At 34.5% G+C, this 20,425-nt stretch overlaps 3 pseudogenes; 2 read left to right on the top strand and 1 right to left on the bottom strand.

Moving 5' to 3' along the window:
* Positions 1-1,090: 1,090 nt before the first annotated feature.
* LOC120163894 lies at positions 1,091-5,612 on the bottom strand (annotated as a pseudogene).
* A 1,889-nt stretch (positions 5,613-7,501) lies between these two features.
* On the top strand, positions 7,502-12,889 carry LOC120163900 (annotated as a pseudogene).
* A 2,518-nt stretch (positions 12,890-15,407) lies between these two features.
* On the top strand, positions 15,408-20,332 carry LOC120163875 (annotated as a pseudogene).
* Positions 20,333-20,425: the final 93 nt, after the last annotated feature.

The raw sequence follows: 20,425 nt of genomic DNA on the forward strand, positions 1-20,425 counted from the left end.
GAAATGGAAAACCCTAAGATGTGGCTGGATTTGAAGTTATATACACCATGAAAATCATTATCGGCAGAGAAATTATAGTATTAATAAATATAAATAAATAAATAATACTACTATTTGATAAGTTGTAAAAGTAATTATTGCAATATGGTGCTTTATTACTATAATTAGTATATAATTGGATAATTCAACATATTATAGTTTATTGTTAAAAATAAATAATATAATCCAATATATTCTATTTCAAAATATAGGATAAATTACGTATTTAATACCTAAATTATTAATTATAGTTTGTTTTTTATCTAAATTTTTTATTTTTTAAAATCATATCTGATATTTAATTTTTATTTCATTTCAGTATCTCATCGTTAAAAGTTTAACACGTTTAGTACCTAAACTATCAATTTTTGTCCATTTTATTACCTAAACTTTTAGATTTTTTTTCAAAACCTAACGTTAAAAACTTAACGAGAGTACTAAAATAAAACAAAAATTAAACGTTATGTATGTTTTTAAAAAAAATTAAAAATTTAAGTACTAAAACAGATCAAAATTGATAGTTTAAATATTAAACACATAATTACCCTATTATATTTTTAAGGTAAACTACATATTTTGTCACTCAATTATCACTTATATTTTGTTTTAATCATCTAGTTTTTTTATCAAAATCATAATTAATATAATGTTTTGATTTTATTTTAATCACTCATCATTGAAAAATAAACAAAATTATTAATATGATATTTTTTTATTAGTTTTTAAAAAAATAAAATGACATTATATGATTACTTGATGACACATCAATAAATGACCAAAATTTAATATTAAATATATTCACAAAATAATAATTGAATAACCAAAATAAAAACGAAATCAAAATAATGTCTCCAATTAATAGCCCTAGCCCTAGCCCATAGCGAGAAAATAATTTAAATATATTTTTATATATAACCTGCCAGAACCAATTTGGAATATGATTTTGGTATGGCATTTGAAAGAAAAAAAATACAGTGTTCAAAATATTTTCTTGGAACATTTTGGCCATTAGCAGGCCGCACATTTTAGGCACCAAACTAGCGAGATAGAAAGAGAGACTAATATAGCAAATGATTGAATTACCAACAAAAACTAACTACATCAGTAGAGCTCCCTCGCCGAGCACCAATGGCGTCTTCATCGTCGAGATCTTCGAGTGAATGCCAATATCTGTTAAAAACCGAGTGCCCCCAACTACAGCCAGCTTTGTTCCAAGCTGGTGAATGTCGATATCAAACCAAGACCAACACGCTAAAGGTCGGACTTTTCAGGACAGTCGGATGCCCTATGCCCGGGTCGCCCACAGTCGAAACATGAACCACCGAAGTTTCTGCACGAGTGAAGAGAGAGGTCAACCTCGAATCATAATATACAAGAAGCCCCAGTAATATATATTGATTCAAGTAATCATAGTCGGATTATCATCATATCAGAAAATCAGATCATCTGATAAATCTGATTGCTGCGTGTATGTTATCATTTAGATGTAAAACTTGGAACAGAAGAACAAGGCTGACGATAGGTTTTTCATAAGAGAATACAAGGAGAAGACATGCCTATCGTGGAAGGGTGACCTCTTTGATCTGCTACTACCAATTAGCCAGTCATCCCTACTGCTTCTCGAAGCCCGTGACCAGCTGCTTCTTCCGCCTTGGAACTCATTGTCGGAATCTCGGCCATTACCCCAACCCCTGGAAGTCCTCAAACCTCTCCGTTCCCTAGAACCGCCTCGTGAAAAATGATCACGATCCCTACTGGAGAATTTTCCGTAAAAATCACTTGAAGGGCCATCATCTTGCAAAGGAGGCAGCTGCCAGAAGAAATAAATGAACATCATCAGCTTAAGTCCGATGACAGTAATATAACCAATACGACCAACAGCGAACGATATCTAGCATCAACCTTCGTGATCTTCGAGATGGTGTTTCCAGGCGGTATTTCCTTACTCAGCAACTCTTTCACAATCTCCTCAGGGAGATCAAATACTGCTCCTTGAACCTGAAAAAAAAAAATACATTCTCAAGTCTTGAGTGAAGAAATTCATCAGTCAGAGGAGACAATGAAAAGAATCTTTTGCTGATACGGACCCTCTCATCGGCAATCAGATGTATTTTCCCAACTTCATCAGCAGCCACAGAGTACACATCAGAAAGGAACCCGGTAACAGACCTAGCAGTAAGGAACCTTCTGGAATAAGTTTCATCTCTTATCAATTGCAGTGTTACAAATCCCTGCCACACATGCCGATTAGGTAACAGGCTAAATTAATCCCGAAATAAAAAATATTCCAGAAACATAACAGAGATAAATTCTTAACAAATAGGTACTGGGATTTGAAAAAACTTCAAAAAAATATGTTATGGTGGTTTTTATAAACTCCTGCAAAGATTAGAACCTTGAAACTCAAATTAGAAGTTCTTATATCAAGTGCTAAGTTGTCCATATAGGCCACAAGCAAACTAGAATGTAATTTTGAAATCGAGTGATCCAAAAAAAGTCAGAAGGAAGATAAACTTTACTAGAAGGAAGATAAACTTTATTATAGTTTACCTGTTCATGGTTAATAAGAGATCGGGACGAAGGAGGGCGGGAAAATCCACTTAGGTGTGCTATCGCAGCAGCAAGAGCACTTGTCCCTTGTTCTTCAATTATCCTTTCAAGCAGTCGGGGTAAAGAACTTTATAGACTCGGGATGAACTCCATTTAGAGTAGCGATAATTTGCTCAGCTGATGACTCTAAAACTTCTTCCATAGATGGAGGACTAATGAACTCAAATCTACATCCAACATCACGCTCGAGAGATTTGACAGTTCTCCTTTGGCTGTTAGTATACATTAAAATTGCAGAACCTTCCTTCCCTGCACGTCCAGTTCGTCCAGAGCGATGCACAAAAGTCTCCGCGTCATTGGGAAGCTCATGGTGGATAATCTGAAGAAAATAGTAGTAAGTGCCACAGTCTTCTCAATATGTCATTTAGAAAGCACAGTCTACTCAAAATGTCATCTTCTTTTAAGCTTAAGAAACTAATTTTACCAGTAGAATCAAAGGCAAAAAAAAACAATAAGTGAGAAACGCAACAATCAAATGGAGCATAAAGTAGCAATGGCCCAAAAGAAATAATAGAGTTGCCAACATACCAGATCAACATTTGGGATATCAAGTCCACGAGCCGCAACATCAGTGGCAACAAGCACAGTAAATTTTCCTTGGCGAAACCCATTCAACGTTCGCTCCCTCTGATGTTGAGATATATCCCCATGCAATGCCTCAGAAGCTATGCTACTTGTTAAAGCTATTGACACCTCATCGGCATCCCGTTTTGTTTGTGTAAAAACAATGGTTTTCCCACCCTTCGCATAAACCTGAAGATAACGTAAAGATTCTGTTTTTGAGTACATAGATTCTAAAGAAATTTGAATGGTGTTAAAATATCGTAGCGCAGCAAGATTTTAAACATGTTAGACACAAAATGGCAAAACAATATCCTCTAAAAAAAGTTAACAACTAAAATTACGAGATAGGCAACTACTATATTTGATAAAAGCATGAACCAATAAGATACTGAACCAATGAGACAAAGTAAGAGAAGATAAATTGCTTACTGTTATGAGATCACTAAGAATGGTCCGCTTTGAAGTTGCAGTGGCTGATATTGCATAAAGTTTGATCCCTTCGGCAAGCTTTTCATCTTGATCTCCAACCTGTGAAAGGATGTTGAGTTTTGCAAACTTGATTAACTTCCTCAACAATGCATTACTTCTCCCAGCCCAAGAAAGCAGCCGGGAATTGGGGCAGAGACTAATTTTCTCTAGTGATGATCAGAAATATAAACTTCATTATCATCATCGATAAGGAAACATAAGTAACATGTCAAAAAACATGTATACACATATCCAATATTACATAGGGATGAAAGTACCAAGTCAATATTCAGAGGATTGTCCAAGTATTTTCTTGCCAACTTTTTAACCCAAGAAGGCATGGTTGCGGAGAAAAGCATGCTCTGCCTCTTTGATGGGAGATTTTCTAGAATTTCTTCGACATCCTCCTCAAACCCGACAGCAAGCATCTGATCAGCTTCATCAAGTACCAGGTATTCAACTTCCCCCAATTTGAGGTCGTTACTTTCTATAAGATCAATGATTCGACCAGGAGTCCCAACCACTACATCAACCCCTCGGGAAAGAGCACTTCGCTGTATAGTATAAGAAACACCTCCATAAACACAAACCGTGTTCAAATACGATGCCGACTCTTTAATTTCTTTCTCCACTTGCTTGGCTAACTCTCGAGTAGGAGCCAGGACCAAAACTCTTGGAAGCCGACCAGACATCCTAAAAGGAGAGAAACATTAAGCATAGCAACGATATTGAAAACAAAGGGATGAAATATATGGTATGCTGCTACCTCCTTGTACGTTCGGTATCGTCTTCAGTAAGGCGTTTAATTATAGGGATGCCAAAGGCTAATGTCTTGCCAGTTCCAGTCTTTGCACGAGCAATGATATCTCGACCTTCAAGTGCCGGTACCAAGACAGCTCTCTGTATCAATGAATGTATATATATATTGAGTACTTCGAGTATTAGCAAGATAAACAGTAATTATTCGTGGTTATTACTTATAACCAAAACAATGCCAGACACAACATAAAGATAAGAAAGAAAATAAGAATAAGCACAACACGAGTTCGTTTTAAACCATAACTTTGTATTGCACAACACAAGCATTGGTAGGAGTGTAAATGAACAGACTTAATTGTTCGTAAACCGTTCCTATAAGGTTTTTTTATGTTCATTTACTAATAAGAGATTATGAACAAAATTTGTATGTTCATTTAATAAACCAAGAAAATAAATGTCGTGTGTTCGATTTGTTTATTTTAACAAACAGGTTCCTTCTCAGGCTCCTTCATTATAAGCTAGTTTTTCAACTCGTTCGACTCATTTATAAGTTTTGTTCAAACTCAGTTCGTTTATGACCCTAAGCTTTGCATATAAAAAAGCTATCATAAAAAACACGCGATAAAAGGGGGAAAATGAAAAGAAATTTGACCTGAATAGGGAAAAGGTGAGTGATGCCACGTTTGAGAAGGGTATCGACCAATCGTTGAGGCAAACTCAGCTTGGAAAGGTCAAGTTCATCGCCGTTCATGGACGAAGACTCCGCCTCAGCCTCGGAATCATAAACGTCGTCGTCTTGATGAAGAGAGAGACCCTCGAAGGCTTGTTCGCTGAGAACAGAATTTGGAGTGGCGACAGCGCGAGGAACAAAAGATTGGTGGTTGAAGCAGCCAAGCAACGGGGTTCCACCAACTACGAAGGCGTTGAACTGAGACTTAAAAGTGAAGGGCAAGGATAAGGAACGGGAAGTTGGTGCTGTGGGTGTTATTCTCCTTCTAGTGGCGACCGACGAGGCGGCCTCCAGAGACGGGGTGGTGGTGTGTATGGAGGCCATTTCACCTCGAAGAAGAAGAAGATAGGGTAACGGGGGCTGGAGATATTTTTGCAAGAGAAAATGAAGGGAAGAGAGGTTGAAATACACACAGTTTATATGGAGCGGCGTTGAGATGGGGATAAGGCTACACTGCTTCCCAAATGAATGCTTCGCTGCCCTGCACCTCGCTCCTCTGCTTCTTATATTATCTTTGGTAAACTATATTATTACTCATCAAATTATTACATATTTTCTAATTTAGTCACTAAATTATAGGCTTAATTATAACATAAGTGCCCAAACTATATCATTTTACAAATAAGTGCCAAATTTTTTTTTTTGAATGATCCACGTGCCTAACGTTACCACTTTAGGTTTTCAGGTCGTAATTGTCATTAATTTTCTTCGTTAGAGACATATGTCATATTCTAATAATTTTAATTTTTAAAAAAATAAAAATAATATTATATTTATAAAAAAAACCTTATTTCTCTTGAATTAAAAAAAACCCTTTAAATCCTTCAAAATCCTAAAGCCCTAACACATCATTATTACCCTTTGTTGGTCACGACCACCATCGTCGACGTAGTCTCTGTCATCTTCTTAGTCATATGACATCATAGTTATCGTCGATTTGTCGTTGGGGTCATGATTCACTTAAGATTCACGATGTACAAAATGTTGTTTGGTCGTAATTTCATATGTTTTTTTTTTGTCGAGGGAGGTGAGGTTGGATAAAACTTTGTCGACAGCAAATGGCGGCACCCAACGTGGATTTAGGTGTTGAAATGAATATTTTCAAAGTTTTTTTTTGGATATTTCAAAATTTTTGTGTGTTTTTAAATATAATTTTAATTTTTATAATAAAAAATTTAAAATTATACGACAGATTTTAACGACGGCTACGGTTCGGACACCTAAAGTGTTAACGTTTGTAACATTAGACACATGGATGATTCAAAAAAAAAATTCGATGCCTCTTCAAGAAAAACAATATAATTTGGACATTTATTTTATAATTAAGCCTATATTATATTTAAATTAAGACATAATGTCAAAATATGCAAGAGATTATATACTCTACGACTAAACATTTTTAACTTAACTTTATGACAAAACATTTTAGAACCTTATGCAAGAGATTATGACTTTAAAATATATCTATTTAAAAAAATAATATTGACGTATATATTTACAAATATAATAGTTCGAAATCAGGTCTTTAAGAATAATAATATCATTTTTATCACTCAAACTTGATGGCTCTTTTTAACTACTTGATTTAGTTTTAAAAAAGTACACTTATATAATATTATATTATTTTTTAATATAAGTAATATATGATTCATTTATAAATTGATTCGAATTAAATTTCATAGGTCGGGTTGTCTCGATCCCTGAGTTCGAAACTAGTGGTTATTTCACCAAAAATGTCTCAAAACCCGTGAATATCAACTAAAACGTTTCAACTTCTTCACTTTCAATCTCTAATTCATGAATTTCAGAGTAAGTTAAGACAAAATGAGAGTCGGATTTTGACTCGAGATGTCAAGATGAAGCGACCCATGAAATTTGGGAATGAACGATCACAATCTACAACGGTCGATGGCGACCGACGATAGTGTTTGACTACCTTATGTTTTTATTTTTTATTTTAAATTATTTTATATTAAATAACAATAAAAATGTCACATCATACAAAAAATAATAAAATAATTCATAGAGATCAAAACAGGAACAATTCAAAAGTTCAGTGAATAAAATAGGAGAGAATATAGTTCAGTGAGAAATGTGTAATTTACCCTTTAAAATTTGTAGGCAATAGACAAGAATGTTGGGCTATTGGGCTAAATGGCAGTGTGGTTTCGGCCCACTTACCAAGAACAGTAATTAAGATAAGGATTAAAGCAAATTACGGTTATGGACATTTGTTCGTTTGTTTGTATTGCAAGGAAGAACAAGAAAGAGAAGAAAAAAACAATTAACAAAAGCAATTCATCATTTAATCCCCATACATCATATGCTACTACTGTGCTGTTTGGGTTGATAGAAAATACTAGGGAAAATCATTCTGCCAGCCGTGTTAAGGAAAATTCGGAGGGGCCGCCATGATTGGTTGCCGGTGATGCATTGACAGCTGTTGGAGAATAACATTCCTTCAGTTTCTTGTTTCCGAAGAATCCCAGAAGCCCAGATCTGCCTGGGTTTTCATCGTTCTCGAAATTTTCACAGTCAGTTTCGACCCGTACGTCCTTCAGCTGAAGGCTCTAATTTGCCAATTGGTTTAGATTTAGCGTAATTGAATTCGATCACAGGGCTTTCTTTCTTGTTTATTGCTCTTCCCATGTACCGCTGCTAGCCCTAGGGAATAATATACCTAAGGTTTTTTTTGTTTTTGGTGAATAAAAGAATCGCAGAATTGGGTATCGGAAATGGGTGATTCATTTCCTATTTACCTCGACATGCTCGCCTTTTTCTGTACCGGCGGAGCCATTTGGTTGGCCATTCTTCACATCTACGGGCATCTTTTGAATTACACTGAGCCAGTATTTCAGAGATACATCGTCCGCATCATTTTCATGGTCCCGGTCAGTTATTTATTCGATCCTCTTTCCTTTTTTTTTCTTATATTATGATTATGTGTAGGGATTTTTGTTTTCTCTTACTTGATTGATTTTCTTTCTGCTTGGTGCTTAAATTTCGCAGGTTTATGCGTTAATGTCTTTCTTGTCCCTTGTTGTACCACGGAGTGCAATCTATTTCAATTCCTTCCGGGAAGGGTACGTTTGTCTGACTCTGGGTGTTTGAATTGATCATCAATTATCGATTCAATGCTTTGTATATGTGGATTGATATTTGATGGACTGATGATCTTAGGGATGGTGTATGTCTATTACAATCACAATATGTTAAGTGTTAACCTGTTTTATTCAATGTTGGTGGTTAGGGCCGCAAACGAACCGAGTCGAATTTGAGTATTGTTTAACTCGACTCGAAAAGTTTAAAGCTGAGATCAATTCGACTCAAAAGCTATTTAGCTTAAAATTGTCAAGTTCGACTCAAACTCGAATTCAAAAAATTAAAGCTTGACTTGAGCTCGAAAAAACTTGAATTCGAAAAATTCTCAAACTTTGCTTGATTGAAACTAAACTCAAGCTCAAACCTGAACCTTAGGTACATGAAAGCCTTATATTGTATTTTTAAAAACAACAACATTTAAATGTCAATATTATTAATAATTTAATTTAAAAAATTAAAAATTAAATTTTTTTTTAAAGTTGCTCGCTTTGGCTCATTAGGAACTCAAGTCCATTTGATTCGAGTATTGACCAAGCTTTGACCTAGTCGAACTCAAGTAGCTCACGAACTATCTCGTCTCATACACAGCCCAATTGGTGGTTCACTAACCATGTTTTGCTGGCGTTTTAATGGCTTTCATTTGGAAAAAAACTATTATGTTCTTACTCCATTTCCTGTTTAACTGTTTCAGTTATGAAGCTTGGGTCATTTATAATTTTCTTTCTCTCTGCTTGGCATGGGTTGGAGGTCCAGGAGCAGTTGTGCTCAGTTTGACTGGTCAAGTTTTAAAGCCATCTTGCTGTCTAATGACATGCTGCTTGCCTCCCATTCCCCTAGATGGGTGAGTATCTGATGGAATACTACTGGCTTGAACTTTACATTGTCATGCACGTTCATGCATATAGAGTATAGTCATTTCTAGCATCAATAACACCGTTTACTGTATTTTTCATAATGTGATTTTGGAAAACCTACTTAATCTTGTTTTATAATATGATGTTGGACTTTGTAATTTTCTAATATGATTATCTTGATATATAGTTACAAACAACCAAAAGGTTGCTTCAAGAGTCCATCCCTGATCTAAAGTTTCAGCAACATCCCTATTGAAACCCTCAAAAGGAGTTAAGAAAAGTTGAAAACTAGGCCAATAGCAAATTTGAAGGCACCTCAATCACATGAGTTTTAGAGCTTATTTTCTTCAACACCTTATATGGCCCAAACTTTTTTGCCGTCAACTTTGATTTATGCCCTTCAATACCTTTCTCACATTTAGAAGAACCAAGTTTCCTCTTCAAACTCCTTAATTCGACAATGTAGATTAACTGTGTTAGTGTAACTCTCATTGCTTGCTTTCAAGGCAACCTTCACCTCTTAATGAAGTCATGGCATATGATCAACATAAATTTTTCCATCATCTCTCACCCGAGTTCCAAGTGGAAAAGGAACTAAACCAAGCACTTGCCGATGTTTGGGCCCATATGTATCTTCAAAAGGTGTCTTCATAATTGTCCTATTCACTGATTTGTTCTACGCTAACTTAGCTCGAAGAATAACTAAATCTCGAATCTTCTTGATTCCCATCAAGACACCTAAGCATATTACTTAAAGTCCAATTAACGAACTTTGTTTGCCGATCCATTTGTGGATAACGAGTGCTAGAAATTTCCAATTGGCTCCCCATTTAATCTACAAGGTGTCTTGCAAATGTGACTTCCTTATCAGTGGAACACCATGAAGCCTTATTAATTACTTGAAAACAACTCAGCAGTATGAGTAAGCACCAGAAGTCTTAGATCAAGGTCTGAAATGCGCCATCTTTGAGGGACAATCCACCACAATAAAGATTTAATCGTAATCCTCTGGCATAGTTAGTGGTGTGTATACCCTTGTATTTTGTGAATTACCCTTGCCAAAATGACATGAGGGACACAGTTTCTTCAATCTGTCTTCTTTTGAAATTATTGAGAAATTGCCAGTGTCACTTGATCTGGTTGGGAATTGAATATAAGATCAGATATTAAAGCTGTGTAATATAGATTTTCAATGCTTTAATCATTAGGTCATCTCTCTCTAGGTGTTTTCTCAAGCTCTCAACAATTGAAATGTTTGTGTAATGGAGATTTTTTTTACCTTCCGAGTAGTACGGCCAAGAGAGAGGTTAGCCATAGAACAATATAACATTGAGCGTGGCTTAATCTGAACTCAATTTTGTTTAACCATATAACAATATAATATAGATTTAGACATAAACTCTTTGATATATTTTAGAACCATTCCAAAATCTTGTTCTACTTTGATCAAATTGAGTTAGTTTTATCGAGATTAATGAGGCTCTCTCAATATAATAATTCTTTTTACTAATATGGCATCATCCGAAATTAACTTACATGAGTAATTGTGATTAGAATCAAAATGAGCATTTTTCATGTTACATCTTCAGTAATCTCAAATTATAGGATCATATATAGATATAATCAATAACTTCTTCAGTAGGCAGGTAATATAAATATAATCAGGAGACTTATAGATACTACAATGCCCATTATTAGATAGCTTTACAATATAACAAGTGTATTTTAGACAAATCATTGCCCCTACACAACAAATTCCTCCTTGTATTTAATGTCACAACTAATTGGAAACTTAATTACAATTTTATTGGGACTTTCTTGTAGTTTAAAATTATAAACTTGGCTTAAATTTGATTGTTTACATCTGAACCTGCAATGTAGGCGATTTATACGGAGATGCAAGCAAGGCTGCCTGCAATTTGTCATCCTGAAGCCCATTTTAGCTGCTGTTACCCTTATATATATGCCAAAGGAAAATATGAAGATGGGAATTTCAGTCCAAACCAAGCATATCTATATCTTACTATCATCTATACAATCTCTTACACATTGGCTCTATATGCTTTGGTGGTGTTTTACATGGCATGCAAAGATCTTCTTAAGCCATTCAATCCAGTTCCGAAGTTCATCATCATAAAATCTGTAGTCTTCTTAACCTACTGGCAGGTAAAATCTCTTGTGCCTGTTACTTGCGTGCTTCTGCATGCAAAAAAGGAGAGAATATAGATCTTTTGTTTTTGGGTTTTAGATTCTTTTATCTTCCCTTCTATTTTTATTGCATCTTCCCTTGTTGCTTTTGGCGATAATCATTATTCAGAAATCTTATTAGCATCTTTATAGCAACCTTGGGGATGGCAACTTCTAGATACTGGAATGCAACCTTTCCTAACCTGTTTCCTGTCCAAATCAGTGTTATCTTTATGTTTCATTTTTTACGGTAGGCCGATTTTCTTTATTTTCCTTTCCCTTTTTACACTGATGTAAAATCATAAGAGCAATTTGAAGTTCTGGAAGTGTTGCATTTTAGATTATCACACCTTCTGCTGTGACGGCATTGTACAATCTATTAAAACCCCATAAAATGCATTCCTGTACAGATGGTTCTATGTATTCTCTTTTACTGTGATGGCAACATACCGTGTCTTAACCCATCTGGTTGCAAAGGTGCTAAAAGAAAATCGAAACTCCAATCCTCCATTCATTTTATTTCTTTTTGCAGGGTGTTCTGGTTTTTCTCGCCGCAAAATCTGGATTTATAAAGAGTGCTGAAGAAGCAGCTCAGTTTCAAAACTTCTGTATATGTGTCGAGATGCTTATAGCTGCTGTTGGTCATCTTTATGCATTTCCATATAAAGAGTTTGCTGGTGCAAATATTGGTACAAATCGTGGTTTTACAAGAAGCCTGGGACATGCCTTAATGTTGAATGACTTCTATCATGATACCGTTCACCAGGTGAGCCTTCTCCGTGCCATTTCCCAAAGGCTCCTATTTTAGATCATCATTCTTTTGTTTGGGTTTGTTTATGGTGTTGATATTTGTTTATCGGATTCACAGTTTGCACCAACGTATCATGATTATGTGCTGTATAATCATAATGATGGCGATGAAGGAACAAGGAAATACCGGTCAAGGACTTTTGTGCCAACAGGACCTGAGATGGATGCTGTTAGAAGAAACAAACTAGATGATATTCAGCTAGCTGGTCTCCCATCGCATGGTACAGGCACTCCCCAAAACCCTAACTCTGTACCTGCTACTGCAAGTGCTGATGTTACGAAATCATCACTGCTTATGGACCACTCAAATTCTTATTCAATGCCATATGATATGTCACTTATGGATATGGATCTATCCAGTTACCCTTCTCAAGTTCCGGAAGCAAAAGATACCAATCAGGTAACAAATGTATAGTACCATACTTATGCTAGAAGTAGAAGAAGGCTGAATCCTTGGGGACTTAGGCGGAGCGTCTGACATAACAATGACTTCGGACAGCCTCCTTTATCAGGGTGTGTGTCCGTCGTCACCAGCTCCCGATATTTTCTCTATTTCCACTCTATCGATTTAGGTCCCTGTAAATGATATAGTCACCCTTCTTAGATGTCATACTGGAACTAGCCAACTAGGCGTCCTAGTCGAAGGTCTGCCGGCTGACCGATGTTTGATTTTGTCGGTGTGTACTCTGTAGATGGAGTAGCACTTGAGGTCATATTTGAAGGATCTAAATTGAAAGTCATGAAATTTGGTTTCATCTTTTGTTCACTGTCTTGATTCTTGTTTGGCATGTTACTCAAATTTTATTAGTCTTATGGAGTTATTCCTTCAAAAATCTGATGGATTTGTGTATTTTGTCATATGTATAAAGTAGTACTCTCCATATTTGGGTGCTTTTACTTTTGCCCAGACTGACTTTCCTTCGTTGTATGTGGTATAGTATACACATATATATATTGGGAGATGAATCATTTTGAATGTGATTAATTTTATTAAATAAAGAACAAATACAATAAAATTACAAGAATTTATAAAATTGAAACAGAGTAAATGATATTAACCGATTGAATATATAAACTAATTGTTAAAGAATTTAACAAAATAATTTTTAAAAATAATATATATTATTGTCTTTAACAAACAAATTTGGAAAAATAATAGATATAAATATTATTGTTCTCGGTGAAAGATTAGCATCAACCTTAATACAAAATGTATTTAATAATTTATCAAATTAACAAATCAATTTTATCAGAATTCAACTATGACTTATTTTTTTAATGATCGGGAGCGTTTATCAATAAAAGATAATCCATTTATCAATAAGGTTGGTTAAAGTGGTAAGTAGCTTGATATCGTTTAAACAATATATCATGTTCGAATATTTGTGTATGCAAAAAATTGTCGTCAGAAGACTCACCCACCAAAATCAGGTGTGCGGTATGCAAAACAAAAATAAGACAGTTTTCAACAATCGGTTGATCTAGTGGGATGAGGTGTTAGATTTCTTAAGCAATGTAAAAGGTTCGAACCCTAGTGTTTGTGAATGAAGCAGAAAATAAAAGAAATTAATGATCAATGAACAATTTAAGACTGATATTTTCATCAATGAATGGATTCAACTCACCACGTCATCCTGGATTTAATAAATGAAAGTCATAAATTTTAAAATAACTTCCAGATAACTGCCCAATTCTTATTTACATATAGAAAATAGGTGAAAAATCACTTTAAAAAAAACGATATAGAGAAATATTATTGATTGAGATTACAGATGACGTAGTAACATCAAATAATTTCTCCCCACATAGGTGTTGAATTAGATATTTGAATTAAATATAATCAAACTCTTTTATCATTTAAACTAACAAGTCTATATTATTTCAACACTGATATGAATTTGAATGGAAACATATCCAATCTAATTTGAAAAATGATTAGAAATTAAAGGGGAATAACAACCACGCAAGACCTTCGGATAGATTACAGAACAGATCTCTGACTTGTGGTTCGTCATTTAGTGGGTAATTAGAGACTAAAATGCAATGTGTTAATTATGATATTAATCAAAACTAAAGATGTACTAACTAAATTATCTCGGTTGTTAAAACAATTCGTTGTTATTATTAAAATTTACAGATTTAAACATCAACGGTTATAAAAGTGATAGAACGCTCAAACTTAAAAAGTACTTAAAAAAATATAATCCTTTATAATCACCTTAAGCAAAGCCGATAGATACAACAACGTATACACTTCACAAATGATTGGAATCTAAACCCTAACATGGCCAGCAATCATTGCACATGCTGGCCTCCCCTATATGCTGGCCATGTGTGCTAAACCAGTTAAAATTACTATATGTGTGTGTGTGTAAACAACATTGGTAGTCCTTTGTGTTTCTGATCTGTTTGATTTTTGTCACTGATTTTAAAAAGTTACAACTTGGCCGCTTATGTTATCGATCCGTCATCTTGTTTTAGTCACCGAACCGTTAACTCGTATTAATTCAATCATGTGGCATGTTAGTAAAAAATATTTCTAATTTAGTCCCTAAACTTTTAAAAAGTTATTTTTTCACCCTCATACAAAGAAATTGAACCCTCCTTGTCCTAAAAAAATCTTTCTTCTAATCCTAGACCTCATCCTTTCTATTGTTGTCGCCGCTTTCGGCCGTCACTCATCCCTTGTCCAAAACTCAACGTTCTCTAATCAGAAGTGGGATTTCATTGATTTGTAAAGGGTGCAAGGGGTGTGAGTTCACAAGGGCACACGAGCATACATATGACCAGTTAAGGGGGGATTAAATGTTCGATCGATCAACGCTAGAGTGCCTAAGATTGTTTAGTCTCAGGTGAGAGCACATGCTTCCAAATGCAAGGGCCACGAGCGTCGTGAGGGCGAGGAGTGTTGTTAGAAGGGTTCTAAAATGTAATGAACCGATAATGTAAGTGACCAAAACATTACTTTTTCAAAACTGGTGACTAAATATAATAAGCCAAAAACAAAAGGGGTCATCAGTGTAGTTAATCATATATATAACTTGAATGCATACATTAAGTTGAAATGCTACGGACATTAAAAAAGCAACCAAAATTTATTCCCTATGTATGCATTTGACACAAACAAACAACTGAAACAAGTCTTTGTAATATATATATATATATGCATGGCTTTATAATATATATAAGATCCATTCATCAACTTTGACCACATACGTCACTGAGGGAACTAAGCTCTCCGTGGTGTGTTTTCATTGCCTTTTGTTCGTTTTCTGTTCATTTCAATGGCGGTGAAGATCCATTTCGAAGGCCTTTTACGGGGGCACCAACGGCAATGCGGTCGCTACGAGAAGCTTTCGACGACAGATGACGAAACCGACACGGTAGCGAGGCGGAGGCGGCCGAGGAGGTGGTGGCTGAAAAAAATGGGCGGGGGCATACGGTTGTCGCGTTCCATAAAGCTAAGGTTACTGAGTTTGAAGACGTTTTCCGTTGCGAAGATGAATGGTTTATTGTTGTTAAGTCCCACCGCCGTGAACGTCGCCTTCTCCGCTCACGGCTGGGGGCTTCCCACTTTATCTCATCCCTTGCTTCACCGGCGACCTCCACGGTTCTGGTTACACTTGTCAGCTTTTGTTTTCCAGAGATTGTCGTTATATTATATTTATATATTAACTCAAGTCTACCACTTTTCATTTTTATATATATATAAATGTTATGAGTTCGAGCACATTGTTTATAAGGTGAAACGAATTTAGTGAAATGATGTTATAATTTAGGGTAAATTATATGTTTAGTACCTAAACTATCAGTTATGGTTCATTTTAGTACCTAAATTTTTAATTTTTTTTTCAAAATCACACCTAACGTTTAGTTTTTGTTTTATTTTATTACCCATAATAAAGCCTTAACGTTAAGTTTTATTTTTTTTAAAAAGTTTAGGTACTAAAACATACCAAAATTGATAGTCTAAGTACTAAACATGTTAAATTTTTAACGGTGAGGTACTAAAATGAAAAAAAATTAAATATTAGGTATGATTTTGAAAAAAATAAAAGTTTAAGTACTAAAACGAATCAAAACTGGTAGTTTAGGTACTAAACACATAGTTTACCCTATAATTTATGAAGTAGTATAAAAGATTTTAAAATTTGAAGATTAATTTAAAATATAGTTATAATTTAAGATTGATATAATCATACAGAACTTTGTAAAATTTATGGACTAGATTAAAATAAAATCATAACTTAAGAATATCTTATACAATTATCTCTTTGATTTATATATATGTGCGTGTAAATAAAACCATAATCTTTGGAGTTAACTTATAATAATTTTGTTGATAAAATTGCTCACGAGATTTATTTATATATAGTGATAATTTTGGTTAAAAAGAGATAGAAGTAATTATCATCCGGTTTTAAGAGTAAATTTTTGGCATAATACCGAAAATAGTCCCCGATATTTATTAAAATAGTCATAATGACCCATATTCCTTTTTTAGAGCATTTTGAACCCCAATGTTTCACCTTATACAAAAAGCTCCCTCTATAGATGAAAACTATTAGTTAACACACGAATAACATTCCAAAACTAAGAGCTTTTTTTAACTTAAAATGAAATGTTGAGGGTTAAAATGCTCCAAAAAAAGAATAAGAGACAAAATGATTATTCGATCAAATGTTAAGGGATGTTTTACCTTAAAATGAAATGTGGGGGACCAAAATACTTTAAAAATAGAATATAGGATATAATGAACATTTTGATAAATAATAGGGGCTAATTTCAACATTATGCCAATTCTTTTTTTGTTATGTATCCTATATAAACTTTACAATCATGTTTCACTTCTTAAACTCGTTATTTAAAATATAATAATAAAATATATTTTAAATTAATTCGTTTAAAGTTTAATATCTTAGGTAAAGGATTTTGTTGTAAATCGAATCATTATAATAAATTAAAATATATTTCCAAATTGTTTCTCCTCTAATATATAGTATATTAATTTTTTTATTAAAATCAAGGTTTTTTATAAAAAAATATTTAATTAAAATGAAGATTTAAGATCTCCAAAATTAACTTGAAATACTCGTGGTTAAAATTAGTTGCCCACACATAATGAGCCTTTGTGATACCTTATATGAATTAATTGATGAAATAATTAAATATCAGTGATTATAAAATAAATAGTATACGATTTGTTGATTGCCGAATTGAATGTGGTAAAATTTTATTATATACGAGGGTAATTCTCCCGACTCAGTTTGCAGTGTAAGTACTTCTTTAATACATATCATCGACTTATCCATGTGTGTTTACCGACTAATTTGAATCGAACAATATAAAAACACATTACGAGAGCGACTCTCTCGACCAAATTTGATGCACATATTTCTGTATACAGATGGAATATGGAATATTATACAAAACTGCCAAAATGATGAGCATGGTAGAAAGCTTTGTCGAAGAACACTGATGCATTCAATGAAATACAGCAGCTTTACTTAAAATAAAAAAGCAACAAAAAGACAAAATTAATCCAAAACTTCAACGACTTTAGAGAAGACAGAGCAAATTCGACGATGAATCTAATGTGATTAACGTTAAAATCAATGTTTTGGTCTGTGGTAGCAATTTGTTTTGGAGGTGCTATATATATACACATATATATATATGTATTGGTTACTTTAATTATTATTTATTTATTTTAGTTAATGAGCTCTCTATATTCAACCTAATTCTTTTAGGTCGGGTTTAGGGGTTACACTTCCCAAGAAAGCAAAAGCTCTTGCTAGGTTTTTCAACTGGTTATTGCTCAGTATTAGGGGTGTTCAAATAATCGAACTAATTCTGTTAACCGACCGAATCGAATTAGTTCGGTTAATTCGGTTCGATTACCGAATTAGTTCGGTCGGTTAACGGTTAAGAAAATATTTAGAATTCGGTTAACGGTTAATTCGGTTCGAATTCGGTTAATTAACCGAATTAACCGAATTAACCGAAATTAAATATTAAATATTAAATATATTATATATAACATATGGGCTCAACCCAAATTATTTAAAACCCAATTAATAATTTAAGATCCAATAACTTTTAAACTTATATCAATATTAATTAATTAAAAAATTATATAAATTTTTTATTTTATAAATTATTTAAATTAATTGTAAACTGTTTTTTAATTAAAAAATATTAAATATATTATATATAAAATATGGGCTAAACCCAAACCATTTAAAACCCAATTAATAATTTAAGATCCAATAACTTTTAAACTTAAATCAATATTAATTAATTAAAAAATTTATCTAAATTTTTTATTTTATAATTATATATTATTTAAATTAATTATAAACTTTTTTTGAATTAAAAAATATTTAATTTTTATATAAATTAGAAAATTTTAAAAAAAAAATCGGTTAATTCGAAATTAACCGAATTAATCGAAATTTATTCGGTTCGATTAATATGTTCGAAAAAAAATTCGGTTCGGTTAACGGTTAAAGAAAAAAAAGTTTGGTTAATTCGGTTATGGTTAATTCGGTTCGGTCGGCCACCGTTTTAACCGAATGAACACCCCTACTCAGTATTACAGTCGGAGCTTCCGTAGGAGTGACGGGCATCGTACATTTGACTACCGAAAAGCATAAGTGGTATTGGGGTTTCTTCATATCGACGGTGGCTACGATCATCGGATTCTGTGTTCTTGCATCTGGAAAGCCTTTCTACCGCCTACGAGAACCGACGGCTGCTAATAGCCCCATCATAAGGATAGCTCAGGTTCAGTATTTATCTCAGCATTTCATTTCTCATGCATAGCTACATATATAAACAAGTGTGACAAACACTTCTTGTGTGTTATGATAGACCATTCATATAGGTCATAGCAGTAGCCTTCAAAAATAGACTGCTAGCTCTGCCGGATAAACCGGATGAATTGTACGAGGTCGATGAAGGCGAAACCAGTTGCAGGGAGGAAAGTATATTCCACACCAACCAATTCAGGTGAATCATGCATGTGAAACAATTGTATGATGTCTAAACATGCTAAAAAAATTCTGAAGCTAATTCCGATCTGTGATTCTTGGTCTGATTCCTAGATAAAGCAGCAATTGTTCCGAAAGAGTCGGAAGCGACACCATCACTGTCACCGTGGACGGTGTGCACGGTGACTCAAGTTGATGAAGTTAAGATACTAACCAGAATGTTGCCCATTTTAGGCAGTACCATCATAATGAACACGTCTGGCACAGCTGCAGACATTCTCGGTTCAGCAAGGTAACATCATGGATCGCCATCTCGGGAAACTCAACGTTCCTGCCGCATCAATCCCGATAATCCCACTGGTCTTCATGTCCATTCTGATTCCTGCCTATGAATTATTCTTTGTCCCTTTTGCTCTAAAAATCACACACCATCCATCAGGCATCACTCAACTCCAACGTGTCGGAGTGGGGCTTGTCCTGTCAGCAATTTCAATGGCCGTTGCCGGCATTGTTGAGGTTAAAAGAAGGGATCAAGTTCATAAGGACATGTTCAAGCCCATAAGTCTCTTCTGGCTCTCCTTTCAATATGGAAATTTTGGAATTGCAGGCATGTTCACTCTTGTAGGACTGCTGGAATTTTTCTACAAGGAAGCACTGATCAGCATGAGATCACTCTCGACATCGTTTACCTGGTTATCTCTATCTTTCGGCGACTTCTTGAGTACCTTGTTCGTAAACATCATAAACTCCATCACCGAAAGAGTCAGTTCAAGCGGACAAGGTTGGATTCATGGATTAGACTTAAACCAGAGCAACTTGAATCCCTTTTACTGGTTTTTAACTACCCTTAGCTGCTTAAACTTTATAAATTATCTGTACTGGGCCTCATGGTACAAATACAAGACGGGCAAACCTGATCCTGCTGAAGCCGAAGCTAAGGATTTGTGTACCGGATCACTCGTCGCAGAGGAAGAAAACACCACCCTGGATGGAGGAGTAACACAAGCACATGAAGCTCCTTCTTCCGTTCAAACAGAGGAATCTAAGCAACAACTAATAAAAGAACCCGATCATCCTGAAGCCTAAGCTAAGGATTTGAGTACCGGACCGCTTGTCAAGGAGGAAGAAAACACCTTGGATGGAGGAGTAACACAAACAAAGGAAGCTCCGTCTTCTGTTCAAACAGAGGAATCTAAGCAATAGCTTACAAGTTGTTGACGAGGGACATAAACACACACTCACACATATGTTTCTGTGTGCATGTGACAGAAAATAATGATCATTTCCTCAATTCGAAGAATCGATAAACC

The sequence above is a fragment of the Hibiscus syriacus genome, unplaced genomic scaffold (assembly GCF_006381635.1).
Source record: "Hibiscus syriacus cultivar Baekdansim isolate YM2019G1 unplaced genomic scaffold, ASM638163v2 tig00111502_pilon, whole genome shotgun sequence".
In the NCBI taxonomy this organism is placed as follows: domain Eukaryota; kingdom Viridiplantae; phylum Streptophyta; class Magnoliopsida; order Malvales; family Malvaceae; genus Hibiscus; species Hibiscus syriacus.